This window comes from Siniperca chuatsi, linkage group LG8, assembly GCF_020085105.1.
Source record: "Siniperca chuatsi isolate FFG_IHB_CAS linkage group LG8, ASM2008510v1, whole genome shotgun sequence".
NCBI lineage: Eukaryota > Metazoa > Chordata > Actinopteri > Centrarchiformes > Sinipercidae > Siniperca > Siniperca chuatsi.
This window is the reverse complement of record NC_058049.1, coordinates 4,248,700-4,271,226: the sequence shown is the minus strand read 5'-3', so window position 1 is coordinate 4,271,226 and position 22,527 is coordinate 4,248,700. Positions and strand designations below refer to the sequence as shown.

At 38.6% G+C, this 22,527-nt stretch overlaps 1 long non-coding RNA gene across 2 annotated transcripts; it reads right to left on the bottom strand.

Moving 5' to 3' along the window:
- Positions 1 to 19,541, bottom strand: LOC122880645. 2 transcript variants are annotated; one of them, XR_006378993.1, is made up of 3 exons: positions 19,450 to 19,541; positions 4,954 to 5,166; positions 1 to 3,079 (listed from the first exon to the last, which is right to left on the bottom strand). It is a non-coding gene; the product is annotated as an uncharacterized LOC122880645 (long non-coding RNA). The 2 variants fall into 2 exon arrangements; XR_006378992.1 differs by having other exon boundaries at positions 1 to 5,166.
- Positions 19,542 to 22,527: the final 2,986 nt, after the last annotated feature.

The window sequence follows — 22,527 nt, the reverse complement described above, 5'->3', positions numbered from 1 at the left end:
TTGTTTTGTTAGAATATTTATTAGTATTTGTACAAGGATGTACACTCAGTTGCCAGTTTATTAGGTACACAAATGAATGCAGTCTAATACAACAGTCCTGCATTAAATCCTACCTTCACAAAAGCCATAATGTTCAGTTTTTGTTGAAACGGTTTTTGATTGTGATTGATTTTGATTTGAAGGTGTTGATTCAACTGCATGATCATTTTGGAGGCTGCAGTTTGTGGTGCTGTTGAATTATATCGCATTATACAAAATAATAGAAATATCTGCCAGAAATGTATTAGACTGCATAAGTGTCTTCTACAAATTACACTCAGATACAATTTTCAGATATTTTTTTATGGACACGTAATGCCGCCAGGATTTCATACTTCATTGCACTTCTTGCACTAAAATAATTCGTTGCCAGTGATCACAATCTGGGCAGCATTACATTTCCTTCCAAAATGTATTAGCCAAAAATATTAGTTCTATGTGAATGTAATTTGTAGGTGACAGAGTTGTATATGTTCATGGGTGGCATGCATGTATTTGGTGTCTGCAATCTGTTGGTGTTGGTGTGTATGTATACTTGGAACTAATCACAGTGTGGGGACCACGAATGGCTCTCAAATTGTAGGGACTCACCTTCCATCTGGGGACAAAAAGATGGTCCTCACAAGGTTAACCATTTATTTTAGGGTTAAGACTTCTTGCTTTATCTTAAAATTAGGCTCAGGTTAAAGTTAATGTTAGGGTTGGGATAAGGCATGCAGCGGTTCTGGTTAAGGTCAGAGTAAGCCTCCTGGATATTAATGTAATGTAAGTTAATATCCTCACAAGTGACAAAAACAATGTGTGCGTGTGTGTGTGTGTGTTTGACTGCAAGTTCCAAGCTTTGTTTCAATTAATTGTTGTTGAGCTCTTATTGTAAATGCTGCATACTGCTACACAAAATTACCGCAGTATATCTGTGAGGAGTTGATGGGGTTATTGATCAACACCAATGACTCAACAACTACTGGCTTGTATTTGGGATTTCCATGAGACATTTCACTCAAGAGACCAAAAACAATTGACGAGGACTTTAATTATTCCAGTAGCCATCTTGGTGACATTTTAGCTCTTTACCAAACATTTCTGATTGTACCCTGCTCTCATTATCTATCTTACTTATCAAAATTTTGACAATTAGTTGTTTATGCCATTTGCAGGTGAGGCCAGGACTTTTCAACTCCCATGTAAAAGAAACCAAAAATCCAATTATACTTTCCTGCTGCAAAAAGTGCAGCACCATAAAAAATCTGCTCTAATACCACTGACTTTAAGTCAGTGGCATTTTAATAGGTTCACACACAGGGTCTTAAGGCAAAACTAAATTAATTATTGACCGACCCGAGGAGGATATTGGCTTCCACCTCTGAGGTTTTATGTCTTCATTATCGACCAGTGTTACTTCATGTGCTGGCTGAGATTTTGTGCTGAGAGGGCAGATGTGGTTTCTTTTTTTCAGTGCCTGATGAAACATGATGTCAGAAAGAAGCAATTACATCTACTGAATCACAAAAAGCTGTTTTGGCAGAAATCTGAATCTGTGCCAATCCTTGTTTGTTTGTTTTGTAGATTATTTGGGTGTGTATTTCATTCATTCACACATTACGAATTCACTCATTCACTGGCCAATCCATTTTAATGCATGCATCATTAAGACATGTTACCACCCCCTTGGAGGTTGCTGGAACCGGCTCAAACCTGTGGAAAAAAATCGGATTGGATTTGTATTTTGAGAGAGATTAGGTGGTTCTCCCAGAAACATCAGTTCAGTCTAACTTATTTTGGAGACAGCATCTTTTAGCCATTGAAACTTCTTCTTCTTCTTGGTTTCCAGTTAGCTGAAATACATCTTTATGCAGTTTTGCTCAGTAATAAGGTTACAGATCAGATATATTGGGATACATGGGGATAGGAAAAATAGTACCAGCACCTTGGATGAAAATGTTTCAATTCCACCTGGTCTTTGTTAGGCAAATGTTTAACATGACATGGTATACTTTGTGCTGGCGCAAAACTGATTACGTCCTGCTGATGTTATGGTCAAGTCAAGAAACAAAAAATATCCACAACAACACTTACAATACGACCCTCCAGATACATTATCAATAGTTGCAAAAAAGTTATAGAAATCACTAAATGATACAGACAAAATATAAAAAATGTTGTATATATAAAAACATATATATAAATATTTTAAAAGGAGGGATACAGTATAACATAGGGTTAGGTTTAGGGAAAGAGTCTGGGGAGCAATTATCCTTTAAAGTTGGACTAATGCCATTAACCAAACATCCTTTTAATCATTCCATGATGTCCAAGTGTCGCCATCTTGTCCCAACCTGACTGAACCAAGATTGTTGCCAGTGTTACCTATTTTCTGTTTGGTAGAGCTGAATGCACTTTCTCAACTTGCATGCACAAAATGCATCATATGTGGGAGATAGACACACAGATGCAAACACAAGGGAAAACAGAAACCCAGACAAAAATTTGATTCAGGAAAAAACACCAGAGGCTGCGTCTGATTCTGCTGCCCATCTTGGACTGAATGCCATCTGGGATTGGCTGCGAGCTTTGATGAACCACAGTCACAGCAGTAACAGCTGACTGCATCGCTCTCATCTCTCCAAGATATCTAATTAGAGATGAGATGTGTGCCCATTCACCCAGATGAATGACATGTTTCTACTTAAGCCTGAAAGCCAATATAGCCAACGGAGCTGCCTATAACATGAAGAGAGAACACAAAAGAGGTTTGTTGTCAGCCATACTGTGCATGCAGCATATTCTGTCTGTGAACATGTATAGAAAGGAAGATGGCGTGACTGCAAACATACTGTGTCTATAGTAGCAGTAGTAGTAAATAATTCAGAGCCTTTACCTCAGTGTTGACATTTCCACTAATGGCAGCAGAGAATGATCCCACCCGGCTGAAGGCTGCCGACTGACTGACTGACTCTCATTACAAACCCATACAAACATGCGCACTCTCACTAAAAATAGGCCAATCGCAGGTCCTGCTTGTTCTCTCTATCCCAGCTTGCTATGAGGGAGAAATTATAGGCTGTTAGTGAAATCACTGGCTGTTGTACCAATAACAGGAATGAGCCATTTGTGACATGCTGTGTCATTCATTTCATGTTATTTCTCATCATTAGTGAGGTCTTAATACAGCAGACAATCACTGAGTCATCATGTGAACAGGAAAATATCCATGAAAGCTGAGGGAAGCCCTCAGTATGCCTGAGTTAAATGGTAAAAAAAGGGTAATGGGAAGTTGTGAATACGAGACATGTCACGTCTGGAATCAATCTGACTTGACAGTATTAGAGGTTAGTTAGGTGAGAAGACAATTGAGAGAACTCATTTTCATCCATGTTTTTTTTGTGTCTCAACCTGCTTTCAGATAACTTCATGAAATGAGCTTGATGACAGGAGATGGGTGGAGAGAGGTGGTGGGAGTGTTGGGAGTTTGTGAGGACAGTTTTGACTGTCAACTCTTACAAGTTAAATTCCTAACCAGAAGTCTATTGTCAGTAAAGTTTTCTTGAAAGTTTGTTTTCTTTAACTGAAGCTGAGCCTCGGTTTAAAACCACTATGTGTAGAATTGTTGTGTTATTATTATTATAGCATAAAATGAGACAATCCCACAAATAATTGGTGCAGTCAATGTGTTGCTTTTAGTCTAATTACAGCATGTCTGTATCCTTGGGTCAGACACAGTCTGCCAGTGTCTTTTTTGATACCACCAGTAGGGGACGCAAAAGTCTGAAATTTAAAATTTGTATGCATAATGGTTTTAAATTATTTTTTATGCCATCACTTTACTTTAACTTTTGCTCATGATGACCGGTAAGGGCTCAGTAACACATTTAAATTATTATTGAGGTAATGTTGGACAAACAAACATACGCTGGTTCATATGTGATAGCAAACAAGTTAGTAAAACAAGTGAATCATCACTCTCTGTAGCAATGTTTTGAAAACGGTCAACTTAGTTAAGTTATAATATGATTAGAGTTTACAAGTATATATCATACGCTGTAACTGGAGAAACAAACTAGTTATTAACAAGTCTGTTATTATTTGACTTTACACTTGAAGTTATGATCAGACTTGCATTCAAATGGTGCAGCAGGGTGCAGGTGATGGTGAAAGGCGAGAACACACTAACAACTACATTAAAATAGGGAGGAAACAGCAGGTTCTGACAGGAAAGATAGTGATATGCAAATTGGCAACAGATCAAAAAAGGTGCAAAAAAGGTAATGAATTATCAGCATGATAAGACCAAATTAACATACCATGGCCCCTTACATGGCACCTGTCTCATTTTCACATTTTTTCATCCTAAAAATAGTATCTTTCATGTCATATTAATGCCTGTAGTTGGTGCAGGTTGTAGCACATGCACGTGATTCCTGCTAAAGGGAACCTGTAGTGTAGGATGCTAAAAATGACTTAATCTATAACGGCTCCAGTGGTGCTGATCTGCCTCTGAGCCTGACCTTCAAACTCTGTGTAAATGACAACTGCTTGAAGTTGCTGCCTTGTGTGAAGAACTTTGTAATGTGAGTTTAGAAAAGTGCTTTACAAATAAAGATTATTTCTACTTTGAGGTACATAATGGCTGGCTTCAATATAGTAGATTTGAGAAATATTAAGTTGAGACTTAAGGCTTCAAATCCTGACCTGAAAGGGAATTTCTGAAGTGGATAAGGAATTAGAAACAGCTACTTTTTAGCTACCAGCTACTTTTGGAGTGCTCTTTATCAATCCACAGTCCTCCAGCTGCTCCAGATATTGCATTTAAATTAGACCGCGCCTGGGTGTGTAGTTGAAGCAACATTATTGGAGATGAATCACCTTTACATGACTAAATAAAGGTTATAAAAACTTGACATTTGTTCCACCCACCTGACGCTGTGGTAGCTGGCATGTGGTGACACTGAGAAATGCCACGGTGAACGGCGGAAGTGTGTCCGCTCTTTGACACGAGATGCGAGCTCACACTGCTGTTGTGCGTGACAGTTTTTTTCATAGCGGCTCAAGTTGTGACAGTGCTGGGACATGACAGCCCATACATTGGCTGCTCTCAACTCTCGTCGGGCAAAACAAGTGAAAAACTGCCTGAAAAAACAGAAAAAAGTTTGTTTTCTGATGAAAGACATACATTCTCAAACAGAAAGAGAGATGATGGCAGGGTCTTTGTGACATGGAGTCTCTGAACACTGAGTGGATTCAAGCTGGCAGAGAGAAACTGGGTTTGTGTTCTGACTGTCCAACGGGGAGACAAGACAGAGCTGTGGTGACAGGGTGTGTGTGTGTGTGTGTGTGTGTGTGTGTGTGTGTGTGTGTGTGTGTGTGTGTGTGTGTGTTGGGGGTCAACCGAGGCACAAGACTTATCTGACAGTATAATGTAACCACACATCTGCAGTGACATTGATTTATATCCAGGCCTGATCTACCTCTTCTGCCTTTATTTTGATCTGAAATGTATGAGAATATATGTACATTTATTCTTTTTGTTCCTGGTTTAATTCACTATTGGTGCAGGATGAAATATTGTACCATGCAATTCTGAAAAGCAAAGTAGGCAAAGATGGTTTAGAATTTTTCAAGTTTATTTGCACATGAAATGAATAAAAACTGAAAGAAAAAGGAAATGCAGAGGAAAAAAACACAAACTGTGGGTGAGACAAAGAAACTCCAATGGGGTTACAAAAATGTGTCACACAAAAGAAGAAGGAAGTTATTTTATGTGGAACTGGGTTTTGAATTTGTGGCGGAGTGACCCACCTCATTTGAAGCAGCAATTAGTTTGAGTAAAAATTCTCAAAACAGGTGAAAAGTTTGTTGGAAAAATGTAACATGCTCCTGCTCCTTGTTTTATGGAAAATTAGACTCGATACCAGACTAAATGAAGTGGAAAGTCAGTTGAATTGGACAGAGTCACAGAGACCAAATACCATGAATCCCCAACTCAATGTTATATGAATGTTATATAAAAATGATAACAGTTTTTGGTTCATATTGCAATGAACAAATCCCCATCCTCTCAAGTGGCCTCGGGGCTAAATAATTGTTCAGCAGCCCCATGGTCAGGACCGGAAAGTACACAGTAATGGTAGCTGACTGCCTCCCCAGATCGTTGGTGGAGGGAGATTGGACTGACAACACTGATAACACTGATCGCTCCATCTTCCCTGTGCTCTCATTCGTCATTCTGCGCCACCTTGATATAAAGGTTACACATCTATCTGTCTCAATGGAGCTGCGGCTGTCGTTCCAGACGATGAACTGAGGTCTTTGTCACCGGGGCGAGAAACTAACCTTTTCATCCACCGACCACAGCGGCTGATGAGTTCCAAAATTCCTCAACAATTTGTACGGTCTCACTAGCTGAATAGTGACGCCTCTGATTCGGTTTATTGACATTATTCTGATATATTTATACACTACAAAATGTCAGAGTTTGTGTGGGATAGAGCAGGAAGGTCCTGGGCCCTGTTCTGCGTATGTGGATAACAAAGTTAGCTTAATTTGATTATTATAGTCTGGATATTTTAGTTCTTTGAAGCTGGCTTAAAATGTCCAAACTTAAATTTCAAATCAAACTTAACATATTTGACAATGAATCCTAATTATGATTTTAGATGAGAACATATAGGTTATTAAGAGTTAAACAAAAGTGCAAAAAAAGACAAATGGAATCAGACAACACCACATTTAACTACGTTATTGTGATAGAAATTTGTCATTTCAGCACTTAAATGTATAAAATGTACTCTTCTTAAGTACAGATTTTCTGTACTTGGATTGAAACAATACATTAATGACAGGTTGGAGTGAGCTTGTAAACTACTACACATGGTATAAAGCTGGTTAATCACACAATATCACTCATGATCAAACCACACTTGTAAAAACAAATTATATAACAACAATTAATCAAAAATTATCCAAATCACAATGTGGCCAAGTGCAATATCCAAATCGCAGAAGCTACAATTAGGTCAAAAAGGTCAAATGTGTGACAAAACAGCATTATAATGAAGTACTGAAGTGCTGCAGAGATGCCCTGGCCTACAAATCTTGTTCTCCAGATGTAAGAAAACATGTTTGTTTGGTACAGACCCCAACAAATGTCACATCATGATTTCAGTGAAAATTAAAATTGTGATGCAAAAAGGATCGTTCCCACTAATCATGAATCATATTGCAATCATAGTATATGTCTAAATAATCGCAATATAATTTTTTTCACCATATTGTGCAGCCCTAATTGGAAGTGTGAAAAAATGGAACACAATAACACCAGTAACAATGCTGAAACACTGATAAAAATTTGACATATGTGCATGAATGTATTACTCCAGTGCATGCTGGGAGGTTTAGCTTCATTCCCACCTCATATAACTGCAGTAATATGATAAGCAATACATGAGTGCTGATTGTGGTATCAACTCTTGATGCTGTTATTTCAAATTAAGAGCCTACTGTTATTCAAGATAACGTCATTTAAAATGATCAAATAAATCCTCTAAATGCATTTCACGAACTGAATCAGCTGGATGAGAATTACAGATGTTTGAAGAACATCAGCCCATACATATTTCAATTGTTGCCCCTAGTGTTTTAATCCACTGATCTTTATGAAGATGGAGACACACATTCCATATCTGAACTAAGAAATTAGAAATTAATGACTAAAAAAAGCACTTTGATTTGTGGTTTGTGTGAAAAGTCCCCTTTATGGTTTCAAATCCTGCTGGTTTTGTCATACAAGTGAGTGAACGTACAAGCCAGGTGCTAATCAGTTTGATTACATAGTCATACTGAAAACCAGCAGGGCTTTGATTTCTAAGGACTGGGATTAAAGACCATTGTGTTAAACCAATACATGAGGTACTTACAGTTGATAACAAGCTTTTTTCATTTGCTGTCCAAAGCACTCTGGCCTAATCAGTGTTCACCCTGTGCTTTAATGACTAAACTCTCATAGATGTGTATCACCTGTGTATTTAGTGTAAACGCATCAGTTTAAGAAGCTGCAGGAGCTCAGAATGATAATGAGAGGCGTTGGTGTGGCCAGTAAAGTGATCATATTTCATGTTTGATTTATGTCTGACTATTTGTTGTTCATTACCTATTGTAGCCCCATTTGTAAGCAAAATAGTAATGTTGTTCTATCAAATAAGCTGAAAACACACACACACACACACACACACACACACCCCTTCCCAGGTTTTCCCAGGTCTTTGAATTGTGATTTTCCCTTTAAGCAAAGTCAGCAGATACAGGAAATGTGTATAAATGAGAGAGCCCTCAGGCACTTGCTGGTTTCAGAGTAGGACAGCCCAGAGCCCTTGCAGACTTCTCAGCAACACATGTCAAAGTGTGACAGGGTGAACACTGGGATAAGACCCTGATGGCAGGTCTTTCCAGGAAAATCCTCTAGCTTTCAGGAAGTGATGCGTGTTATATTTCTAATTTATTTGTACTAAACGAAGAAGAACTGTGTAGTTAATGATTCTCTTGCTTCCTTTTTAGGCAGGCAGGCACACACACACACACACAACTGACAGAAAAGCAATTTCTTGATATGGCTCCTTGTGATTTTCAAATACATACATGGAAAAATAGAACAACCAAAATAATCTTGTAGATAAAGAGATTGATTTCCCTCCCTGATTGGAGACTAAAGATGAATCTTAATATTATCAAAGCATCACAATCATAGCAGCCTCTATACAACAGTAGTAATACGAGACTGTGATAACACCCATTGACAGAAGGATGTGTGCCTCTCTGTGGACTGCTAACTAAAGAGAGATATTCATGTTTAATTCATCTGTAGCCTTATTAATTTGGGACAAGTGACTTCATTTCTTACTGCACATGGTCATCTCCCCACAGCGGGGAACTTCACAGTTGCTTGGAGACACAGACCTTCCCAGCAACACTTTAGCATCGCTGTAGTTTGAACATGAAAGTGCACTCATAAGCTTTTGTAGAGAGGACAGCGGCATCTTGACTCCTCGTCTCTCACTGGACGTACAATAAGCCACCAATGTTCACTAAGAGAGCTGCTACCTGATAGTGAGCTGGTCCTGTGTTTTATCAAAGCAGTGACACCCACACCCACCCAAAACTGTAACCTTAAGATACCCTGTGAATTTTTCTTGTAAACAAACAAAGTTCAGTTTACATTCATGTTTAGTTACTAGCAGTTTTATTCTTCCCTGCTTTTTGCTGGTGCATTGCTGCGTTTCTTGGCTTCCCCTGAAACACTAACCACATATCTCCATAAACAGTCGGTTTAAATAACAACACCGTCTGCAGATTCGTTGTGGTAATTTAGTTGTATATTAAAGTCAGTAAAAACCTAAACATTAAGGAACATACTTTAATATTTTTTAAATATTGTTAAATGAAGCTAAAGGCACATTGCAATCACAGCAATCCTGTCTCATAGAAATGTAATTAATATACTAACTAACTAACTTGCAACAGCAAATAGGTTTTAAAAGAAGCGCAACGCCACCTGATTTCTATATATTTTTTTAAATATTGAAACATATCTGGAAAGTCGCAAAATGTTCATACTGGACACATCTGCAAAACGCTAATTGTCAATGGATTTCATTTGTTTTCCCTACAATACCTGATCATAGCAACTAAACCATGATTCAGTTTAGACAATTCAAAGCTCTTGGTTAAGGTTAGGGAAAGATTGTGGTCTTGGTTTATTTTTATTATGTCCTCCAAAATATATTTGGCAAAACCATTTAAAAGTATATAAACAATTTCTTTTAGGGACCAGGGTTGCTCTACAGGTTCCCTTTGTTGTGATTTTAATTTGGTTAGGTAACCTCAAATTTTTTCATTTTCAAATGAGTGAACACATTTTAAAATTATTAAAATTTCATTTAAAATTCATCAAATCTCAGTAAAAGCCAAGTGAATTTCATGGCATGACTTTTCACCCCGCTACAAGATAAAGTGGCACTTCAACAGCGAGCACAATCTGCATCCCGGCAACTATTTTGAGAGGAACACATTCACTTATCTGCCACTCTAATGTGGCCACCAGAGACCAGCCATGTGTGCAACATCCCGAGGCAACATGTGATTACACTATCAACTAGCTTTTCAACAGCCATTATTTTATTGTCATACAGGATGAGAGGCTATGGGGCACGGGGAAGCCAGAGGAAGCAGAGGCTGACTGGCGATCCTCAGGGAGAAAGCTGACAGCTGAGGAAGCATCACAACACTTTTGTCTCTAACAAGGGCTGTTTACCTGCACCAGGAAGAGACAAAGGACTTTATGCACGCACGAGCCTCTGATGGCCTAATGGATACACCATAGCACCGGAAACACACTCCCATTACTGTGTTTGAAGATGGATTGGCAGGGAAAGATTTCAGAGAGCATCAGTGTGTCATGGAGGGTCAAAATGATGTATAAGATTTTAAATTGACGGAGTTTCTGCCAGCAAGATATCACAAAAACTAATTAACAAATTTAGGCAAATACAGTAGACTATTAAGCCTTGGTCTGATGAGATATTTGTGAAAAGACAGTAATCCATATCTGCCCTCACGGAACAAACATGTTGGTATGTAATGAAAAAAATAAATGTAGTGGTGACCCTGACATCATTTTATTGCCAGCAATAAGCTTACCAATCCGAAAAAGAAAAAAAAATCTCTGTACACTTACACTGGGGACAAGGGCACCAATTGTGCACACAAAATAATTCACTGTCAAATGCATTCACTCCCTGTATACAACAACAATGTGGGAAACAATGTTGAACACAATAACACCAGTAACATGTAGGGACACTAGACTTTTGTCCATGCAACCCTGTCTTCTAGAAAACATGTTTGTATACTACTAATATGTTTTTTAGGATTTCTTTCTGCATTTTCACAGCAGCAGACTTTAAAGAGGCAGACAGGAAGAGAAGGGAGACAAACCAGGGATATTGCAGTAATGTGGTTTGTGCCTTAACCATTCGGTTATCACGACACCCCCATATACCACTAATTTGTTTTGCCAATTACGTTCCCAATTACGCCTGCAATTATGTTTACTGGCAAACTTTTTTCAGTCAAGGTAACACTTCATTCTTGTATCACACTGAGGTTGAAGGGACCTGCAAACATTTCTTGCCAGTTTTGACAGGAAGTAAAACAGACAGGAAGTAAAACTACCAGACACACGAGGGGAAAAGAGGATTTCAAAATATAACAGGAAATAACTACACTACACGTCTCAGACCATATCAAGAGCATGCTGGAAGGCTTCCTCTCATGCCCACTCAGGGACACTATAATATATTAGAAATGTATTTAATATATGAAAGGACCCAAATATATTGAAATACATAGCAGTGTAGTCATTTAACTTCAAGACTATATTACAAAAATATACACCCAAGTACAGAAAATATGGTAACAAAAGTGGCAATAATTTGTGTATTCAGAAATATATGTAAAGTCATCATAGATATTTTTTGCCAATATTTTCCAATAACCATTTACATTACATTGCATACATTTCATACATTACATTTCTGTTGGATCAGGGTAGGATGTAGGACGTATTTCTTTAAGTAGTTAGCATATTTTAGCCGTAACTATGTAACTAAACATTACTTCGGATAAGCCAGCAAGTTAGAGAATTGTTTAGTGTTGAGCTCTCCTTATGCCTTTTTAGTTGTACAGTCAAATTACTGCAGTTGTTTAAGCTGTTGATGAAATAGTTCAGCTGATCTGCCAGCTATTTGAGTTTTAATGCAGTCACTGTTGAGGCTGTTGTAAATGTAAAACTTGGATTAAATCAGACTTGGATTTTAAGCTGTAAAGGACTAAAAATTGCAATGTAGTGCATAAATTGTGAATAGCATCTTGGAATTTTCCTGCCCAGCTCTGGAGATGAACACTATAAAATGTACCATAATTTACCACAAACTAAAGCATAGCAAAATGCTATTGATTTTTGTCAGAGGGACTACTTTGAGTTTCATTGACTCCTTGGTATAAATTGCACAGTCAAATGCATGCTTTCATTGTGAGGAGCCTTTCAACAAGATGGACATTAGGAGTCTATCATCAAGCGTAATGGAGTGGAGGTAGTGAACATACAGCCAGGACTGAGTGCACTGGAGCTATGAGAGGGATTCCCTCTACACATATGCTCAGGATTTGGACAAACTAATTCTGTTTCACTGTGGGGAATGAGAAGAGTGATATCCTATCACCTTAACATTTTCCAAGGGAGGGAAAAGCAATTCAGACACATCCGACCATTATACTCACAAGACCGAAGATTGAATAAAACTGTATGTGTGAGTGTACAACAAAGAGCTTGCAGGAAAGCAGGATGGAAAGATTTATTGCCTTGCGAGAATATAAAAGACAAGGGAGTGAGTTAATCAGAGCAAAATGAGATGACCTTTAATATCATGCTGAATCTGCCCTAAAATTCCCCTGAGTCGCTCTGATTGTGTTTGTCATGTTTTTGCAGCCCTGCAGCAGAGAGGCCGACTTCAGGAGAATGAGTTTGATAGTCGATAAAAGAAGCGAGAAGATGAGATCTCATCCTTTCAGATAAGATCTGCTAAAGCTAAAGGAGGCCATTCGTCACCCATATCTGCAGCTTTTGATTATGTTCTATTTCCAAAGTGTCAACTAATGGACTGGTTTATTTTTTTCATGAATACTATATTTCACCCTCAGCGAGTTCTGAGCGACATGGTGTAGTCCATAAAGCTGTGTCCAGCAGGAATGTGATAAAATCTGAATCCTTTTGAATCCTTTATTGAATCTCTTTAGGTTTAGTTTGCTACATTTTTGTTGTTGCTTATTAGTAACAAGGATACAAAAAAAGACCAAGTTATACTGGTTACTTGACAGCTCTACATTTGGGGCTTAAACAGAAAACAGCCAGGATTGGATCTGGTTTGAGTGATTTCACCAAGATTTCAGACATGGTTTGAAAGATTTGAATCCAGTTATCGCAAGTATTTGTCCAATTCCAAAACATGTGCTAATAAGGCTGGTGTTAGCAGTCCACGTCAGTTGACAAATTTTTGAACTTGAGAGCAAGACTAGCTGTTTCCCCCATTTCCAGACTTTATGCTAAGCTATGCTAATCTGCTCCTAACCTCAGCTACTTATTTAACGCACTGACTTGAGAGTGGTATTGGTCTTTTCATCTAACTCCCGGAAAGAAAGTGAATAGGCATACTCCCCCAAATGTCGAACTATTCCTTTTTTTTGTTTTGCCAGATAGATCACACAATGACTACCTGAAAAGAGAGAGTAAATATAAGATTCAATAAGAAAGTCATACAGACTCTGAGCTTAATTACCAATTTGGAGTCAGATACAAAGTAGCAGTTGTTGAAACGTTTGTACTTTTAAAAAGCCAGTAAACGATTTCACAAAAAAATGTAAAATGGTATGTAAACTATTCTGCAAGTAAGATAATGAAAAGATAAATGAGCCATTTTACAAAACTTAAGGTAAACTTTACATTATTAATGAAAAAGAGGTTCATCCGACTTTAGGTTCACATGCTGCTACATCCTGAGTTGAGGACCAAGTTCATTTATCTGAACCTGGCCCTAGATGCAAATCTCATCTCTACTTATAAATTATTGATACAGTCTGTGCTATGAAAGAGCAGCCAACCCCAAAAAGTCTAAATGTCATTGGTGTTAATGAGAAATACACTTTTGAGTGTCTGGAGAAATGTCACACTGTGGAGGTCAGATCAAAGCCAAGTAGAGAGCATCAAGGGCTTGCTCTCATTTACACTGATGAAAACAGAAAGTTTAGGTTTTCAAAGTGCATCTGTGTACAAAGTGTGTGTGTACTATTTGTGCCATTTCAGTGTGGTTTTTTGCGTGTGTTTTACTGGCTCAGCATTTTCAGCTAGAAAATTGTGAATAAACACATTTTTAAATCATTTATTGGCAAGACAAAATGTACATTTCCGCTGTCTGATGAATGGATATTAAGGGTTTGGATTGTTGAGAAGGCTGGCAAAAAAAGGCTCTCTTATAATGACTTATTATATCGTATGACTGGAATCTCTTATATGTAAGTGCAGAAACACTTAACCACCAGGCAGACCAGGCTGTGACATTCTGGATGCGTCTTTCACAAAGTATCTCCTAGAGTTCCAGTAATACAGTAAGACAGAGCTGCACTGGGAGGACCCCGACCAAGTTCAAAATCCATCAAAGTCCATCATTCAGTCTCTCTATTTGCCACTAACTTGGAAGGAAAATGCACCCCAAACACTTTAAAGAGCAACTCAACAGGATCAACTCTGGATATTCGTCCTCCAGGCGATTCAGCCTCTCCTCTTGTCTCTCTCTCTCCCTCTGTGCGTCTGTTTCTTTCTCCTATCTGTGTGAATGGTGTGCTTGAGTTTTGCCTCTTGTGTGTTTGTGTAGTCTGTCCTCTTCCAGGTCTCCATGGTGCTGAGGAGGTCATGTGGCTCAGGTCCTTTCTGTTTGACGACACCTGAAGTTGCTCGACGTCCTCCCTGAGCCATTCTTCACATATGTTACAATCGATTCATAACTTTGTCATCATGATTGTCCATATTGTAATTTTGTTATGTCGGTCTATTCTGTACACACGACATGTATTGCAAGTCTGTTCGTCCTGGGAGAGGGTCCCTTCTCTGTTTCTCTTCCTGAGGTTTCCATTTTTCCCTGTTAAAGGGTTTTTTGGGGATTTTTCCTTATCTGAATCGAGGGTCTAAGGATAAATGAATGAATGAATCAAGCTTAAAGAAAAATAATGGTTTATTACTACTTGGATTTTGTTCTCATAGCTGCAGCCATAATGTGTCAAGTATTATATTCAAGTAAATGCTGAGGTCTTGGATTGTGGCCAAATATAGGTCCAAATCACATTTGGAGCGACCAGAAAAAAAAAAATAAGATTAAAAATTAAACTTGGATGAGAAACTCTAACCTCTCCCAGGAACCATACTGTCAGAGTACCCTTGAACAAGTCGGAGAAACACCAAACCGCTCTGGTGGAGCTGTTCAGTCAGTATTCAACAGACTGGTTTTATTGGGCAGCATCCTGGTGTGAATTAATTTGACTGATCACATTAGTGATATAGAGAATTTATGCTCTGTCAACTTTCCCTGGAGAAACAAGATAAAATAAACTTTATTGATCCCTGAGGGGAAGAGGCTCGCTGCAGCAGCGAAGAATAGAGATGTCAGTTCATAAGGAAAAGATCAAAAGATACTAAGAAATAAAAATGAAAAGGCAATGAAGGATATAAATAAAGAATGCAATGAAATAGAAATAGAAGATATATTAAAGATCTTTCTGATTTTTAATAACTACTGAGAATAACTAAATGTAATGGTATGATGTCATGTTACACTGACTATGAATACAAACAGAGTGGGTTCATATGAGGAGACAGAGGATAGAGAGAGAAGGAAAGAGACTTTAACTGTATACCAGTGGGACTTCTCTTTTGCCTGCAGGATACTGAGTCAGGATTTTCTGACACTAGTCAACAGGACACATCATTTAGCCCTGAGGCACTGGCTTCTGCTTATACTCTCACTGCCAGCAGTTCCCTAGGAACAGGATTTTATATTGGGCAAAAGAAATGGTAAATGGACTGTATTTATATAGTGCCTTCTGACCACACAAAGCACTTCACACTTCACCCCATTCAGCACACAGCAATTTGGGGTTCAGTCTCTTGCCCAAGGGCACTTCATCATGTAGGCTGGGGGAAGTCTGGATTGAACCGCCAACCTTCTGATTAGAGGACGACCCGCTCTACCTCCAAGCCACAGTTGCCCAAATCTGCACCGTTTCCCTGTTTTTTCCAGCTGGACTACTATGAGGCACACCACCTAATTATGACTTTAAAGGAGGAACTTTTACAATCCATCACTGTATAAATGTCTCCTAAAAGTCACGGTGACACAGTTTTGTCTTTCTTCTGTAGTTTGACATAGAGTATGTTCAGTTGAAGCAGTGTAAAGCAATGGTAGTAATTCACCATGACACTAAGATACCACCTCCGAAGATACATTGTTTTACAGACATTGAATTTTAACATTATACATATGGTAAAGTAAGTCTGTTTGTAAAAACGTGCTTCAAAGGAAAATTCATTAACACGGTGGAATGTTATTATATATATTTTCATGAAATTCATACTTTATATTTTTACGTGATTCAACCATTATGTGAGATTATTTTGTCACAGAGCTCCTCTTTGGTTATTGGAATTTAAAGTAACTGAGCTTGGGTGGAAGACCTAGTAGCTAAAAGATGGTTTAGAATCGTATTCTTCAAATAACAGGTAGACAAGCAGAGCGTACATGGAAAAAGGACTGTCTGATGGTTTCTTAGTTTGTTTTAATGAACTTTGATGTCATAACCCCAGTATTTTGCTCAAAACCATTGAATCCATTATTAACCCTCCTCCTATGCAACAAACTCTAGCTACCCCAATGATCTGTGAGCAATTTTTATCCTTCTTCACAACCAAAATCAATTAAATAAAACTCCAGATTGGTCATGCCACCGGTGACCCTTTGCCATATACTGCAAACCCTCTGCCTTGCTAAATGACTTTCAGGACATTTCACTGTGCACTTTAAAGGACACAATGGCCAAATTAAAGCCCTCATCGAGTCCTTCAGATTCTATGCCTGCCAGATTTCTTAAAGAGGTTTTTAACACCACTATTTTACTGATAATAAATAGCTCTCTGTCCCACTGGCTGTGTTCCTGTTTGCCTTAAGCATGCAGTAGTATACCCACTTCTTAAGAAACCAAGCCTTGACCCTGCAGATTAAAAAAAATATATAAAATTTAGACCCATTTCTAAATTGCCATTTTTATCAAAGTTTTAGATAAGACTGTTTACTTAGAGTTGACTTCTTTGACAAATTTCAATCAGGTTTCTGTGCATGTCATAGCACTGAATCTGCTCTTATCAAAGTGACAAATAACCTTTTACTTACAGCTGATACTGGTGATTGTTCGGTTCATTCGCAGCATACACACACACACATACACACAGGAGGAAAACAAACAAGGGACAGACAGACAGAAACACTAGGCATGGTACAGCTGTACCATGACAATCTATCAAACAGGACTTTTTCCATCTTTGCCCCCTTGTTGTTCTGTACATACATGCTGCCACTGGGACAGATCATAACTAAACACAAAATCCAGTATCATTGTTATGCAGATGACCCACAAATTTATGTCATTAAAAACCAGTGATGAAGGCAGTTTCAATCATCTTTTATTCTGTCTGTCAGAAATTAAGTGCTATTATGTCCCCATACCTTCTCCAGCTAAATAAAAGTAAATCTGAAATAATTCTCTTTGGTCCCCCAAAGTCCATCACGATTGCAGAGAAAAGAGGAAACATTGGCATTTAAACTTTTGTATTGGCACTGAAACAAATATTTGCACTGAAACAAGTTTCACTGAAAAATTAAACTGATGTTTTTTTGCATTCTGAGGCATTTTTCAATGACAATGTTCAGATTTTTTCTTAATTTCTCATTTTTCATTGACAGTGAGTCAGTTTTTTTTCACTATCACTGGTTTTCAGTTTGAACTTTCTGTCACCGTTTTGCCGTGGGGAGGAGGGGTCTGAGATGAGGGGGCAAGGAGAGTGTGATTTACATATAATCTACATACTAAAGAGAGAACATTACTCCTCGTGAACCAGCCGTCCTCTTGTCCGCGCTGAAGCCTCTGGCATCACCGCAAACCTACAGCAATGGCTTCCACAAGTTCACCGGGAACTCTCACACAACAAGTAAATCTGTTTCTGTCTCTCTGTTTTTTCACATAGACCCAGGCTGGTTAAAGTTAACTTTTAAGTGATGTTTGTCTGGCAGAGGTCCACTGGAACAAGCGCTAACATTAGTTGACAGCTAGTTAACTAACTTTAGGCTCCATGTAAACAAACAACGGCAGAGAGAAACAGACTAACTTGCAGTTTGGGAGTTCCAGGTGAACTCATGAAAGCTATCGACTTTTTGTGGATTACTCTTTGTTGGACATTTACCTGGACTTCTCAGCCACCCTTTGTTGTGTTATTTTCCATTTAAGTAAGCAATAAAGTCATCTTTAGTAATTTTACCAGTTCCCCGGTCTTGTCTGTTCTTGGTTCGACTTCCTGAACTGAACTCAACATAAAGTTATTTATTATTATTATTACTATCATTATTATTATTAAGATATTTCTACTGATGAAGACCATGTGATAGGTTTAAAGTTCAGAAAAAACCTAGTAGGTGGACCCTGAGTTGAAAGTGTTTTGTCAAACTACTATTTCCATGGGCCGGAATGAGCGTTCTTCTTTAATACTTAAGACAACAGACGAGAAGTCCTAAAAGTGCTATGGACGAAATCGTAACAACTATTGAGCTCGCATGTCAACAGATCCATCTCCATGACAACTGAGCAAACTCCATCCACGGAGGATATGTGTGTTATGCATGGAAGCTTGGGGGGGGAGTGGACATTGAGTTTGTCAAAAATAAAAGAAAAATTCATCATAAAAATTAAATTTGAACTGAAAAATGCCATCCAGCACTTATTAACAGGCTGTGACCTTTGATAGCTCCTTGATATAAAATTTCCTGACATTTCTGACAGCCAAGCTGATTCCTCCACAGACAAAAGCCATTTCACTTAGAAGGAGAGGTGTAAAAGCAGAGCCACATGACACAGAAAAGAAGCTGTGATGTTTCTCATATCTTCTTTTCAATCTCTGCAGTCTGCCCCTAGAGAGCCTACTAAGTGCTTTCAATATGATATTTTAAACCAAACCACACTGGTGTAATTCTGAGACTAATCTAATCAAATTTTTACTGACTGCCAAGTTTAGGGCCTCCACAAATCCTAAAACATTTTCACTGAGATCCAGAGATTTGAACTAATAAACTTAAATGTCCAACTGAAATTAAATTGCATTTTTTTGTGTGCTGCAGCATACATATGTGCTCTGTAAATTACTTGTGTTCCTCTTTCAGAAAGAATCATAAACCAAAAGGGAAACATTTAAATTTGATATATTTTGGTTTCATGATGGCTCCCCCTAGTTTTGCATTAATTTGACAGAATATCGTTCCGGTGTCCGTAGATGGAGATCTTCAATACAGTCAATCAAATCTTGCATAAAGCAGTAACATTAGCGCTGTATCATAGGCAGAGCAGACGGTCACACTGAGCCAGACAGCAGCCTGCTACACAACACAAGAGCCACAGACTCACAAACAAACTTTCACCGGGGAAAAGTGCACTTCTAATGTCAGTTTGCAGACTAGACAGCTAATTTGCTGCTCAGCTGCGGCACAGACGTACCTGCAAATGTCACTTAGGTCCGGTTAGATGCTGCTGTGATCCTTACTCTTCAATACCACTAACAGCACGCTGTCTGTCCATGACATGTTGGCAACGACGCAAGTTTGTTTACTTCCCTACAATGTAACACCGGCACGCTGCTGTCAATCCAACACAGACACCGACACACCCCTTCAGCCGGCTGAGACCAAAAGGAGCATTTCTAATATTTCCCCAAAGACCATTTTTTCCCCTTTTTAATAATAAAAAAACAATTAACAATATATTTTTAAAAATATGTTGACATTATTTTTGACTACAAAAAGGGGTGACTAAATGTGTTTTAAGTTTCACATTAAAGTAACAGATTTGCCTCTTGTGTCTTATTAACTGTGGGCACAAAGGGGTGTTTCTCTCTGCAGGGAGAAACCAGCACAGGGACCCTACTCTAGTGGATTTGCTTTTGAGTCTTATCAGCTCTCCAGTGTTGGGTTGCGTAGGTTTTAGTGTTGTATAAGCTTTTTACTCCACTGAACGGCGGTTTGGAAACACCTCTGCTCTCTGACATTGTTCATTCCTTCCATTCTCCTCGGCCACAAAAGACATTTAGTGTTATATAAGCGCTCCCTTCAACAGAAGAAGCCTGAGGATATTTTTTTTCTTACGCCTCTTCTCAGAAGTAAATAAGGAAAATGGGATTGATAATATTTTTCAGAATAAATATTGACTAAAAGGAATGTGAGTCGCTTGGAGCAACAGCTTGTGCATCCATCACTCTTTATTTTCATTGCCAGGCTAAAGGGATTCTGTATAGCTCAGTGCAAAGGGCAAAGGTTTAGGATTTAATTCACTGTGTGAACGTATATCCAATTCGTGAACATCTTATATTTGTATGTATATTTGCTGTGCTAAACATTCAGTGTCTCATAGCTCTTGTGTGTTGTACAGGAAGTGATGTTTTGTTGTTTTGTTTGTTTTGAGACAAATAAGTGTGTAAGTAGGATGAGCATAAAATAGCCATTGCTGAGCAGGCAAAATTTGTTTTGCCATCAACAACAACAACAAAATGAAGGAAAATACCAACCACACCATATGACTGACTGTAGATTTCTGGAAAGTGTAGTGCAAAACAACAACACAGAAATGAGTGCTTAACATTAAAGATAAGAGTCACAAACAGAATAAATGATGAACGGGATTGCCACACCAATGGATAGGATATAAATTATATATTTATAAAGATGCGTTAAAATCATAAAGAAAATTTTGGAGGTGGCACAGGAGGCACGCCCAGATGTGGGTTTGCTCCAGGCAGCAAGAACTGAGGTGTCCACTCAGGTTTAAAATGTTTCAGTTCAAGAGAAAAAAATTCTCTTCCCAGCTATCCCAAAGCTGTATGATTGCTCCTGCTACCTCTGTAGCAGGAGCAAAACGAATAGGTCCGGAGTAAAATAAGTGAGACAGCTTGTGTCCCTGATGAGTTTTGAAACTTTTCTGAGTCAGAGCTGTTGTGTGTTGTTGTTTCACACACATCCACAGTTGGTGTGTGTGTAGCTAGCTATAACAGAAATCTGCATTGCTGTGTTGTTTGTAGCTAATAAACACAGACTGCAAAAACATTCCAGGGGTTGAATTCACACAAATAAATTGAGATGCAAATGTGCTTTGAGCCTGGTCACACCGAAAATGGCAGAATGAAATCCCTTCATGTGTCATTGCAAGTTTAATTATATGTACCAGGAGCTAGCTAGCTCGCTTATTACTGTACTAGCTAGATAACATTACTAGCGACTAAGGAAACAAGCTAACAAGTGCATCTGCAAAAAAAACAACACTGTAACACAAAACTGTCACACCAGCTAATTTATACATCATGACAAATCTATTAGCATCTATTTAATCATTTTGTCCAAACAAAACATTCCTTTAAACTTTCAGATATTTTCTGATGCTTCAGGCTGATTCTGTCTCTCAATCAGTAATTAACATTAATGCTGCAGGCTTGAAACAACAGAGCACAGTCTATTCCACCCGTCCAAATAACCGTGAGCCAAATGTTTATGCATCAGAAACTTTTTAAAATGATACTCATGCTTCTCATGATTTGGCCCCTGTTTCGCCCCTCACAGATCACAAAGTACGAAGTGAACACACACATCCACCTGTGAGTTTCATTTCAGAATCAGAAATCAGAATCAGAAATAATTTATTGATCCCCGAGGGGAAACTCTTTAATGACCAGAATATGTTCTGTGTTCCAGTACTTGCTCTGGGGGTTATTAAATATGAATGACTTTAATGAATATAAACAAACACATAAAGAAAACCATGTATTACATACAATACAGCACAATCTCTTCTACAAATCTACAACCCAAAGTTAAAAATCACTGTTTCCAGTAAGCTATTACATCTAGTGTAGGCCTAATGTGATGGCACCGATGAATGTCTGCAGCCTCCCCGGCTGCATCAGACAGCTGTGGAAGATAATACCACATGATGCTGCAGCCGGCGCGTTCTCTTTCTCCTCACGTCCTGCTGATTGTACTATCCTTTGAAGCTCAGTGATGGGGTAAGGAGAGATTGACGGATGCTCACACTCCGCTTCTTCTGCTACACACTCATCCACCCGAGTGTGTGTGAGTGTGTGTGTGTGTGTGTCTGAGTGTGAGTGAATGCGCTGGAGAAAAATTTGCATGTGTCCATGTTTTTGTTCGCAGGTGTTTTCTCTGCATCAGTGAGCATTCATCCTCAAGAATACAGCAAAGAAAAGTGTCTCCTTCAGTCAGCAGCTGATTTTTGCATTTGTGTTTTTGCCTGGAATGAAGTCATATTGCTGATAGACAGGGCTGGACTGGGAATGAAAAATAGCCCTGGACGTTTGACTCAGACCGGCCCACCGACATATAGCTAAATAGCGAGCTAGCCAAACCCAAACCATGCTTATCTTATCCTTATTGTCTTATATTCAATTCTGCTTCCAGTGCCTTCGGACTCACCAGGCTGAGATAACTGACTGGTAACTTACTGACTTATTGACTTTTTTAAAAACATTTGGCTGCATCAGCCTCAAGGGACTTCAACCTCTTCTCTCTCAGC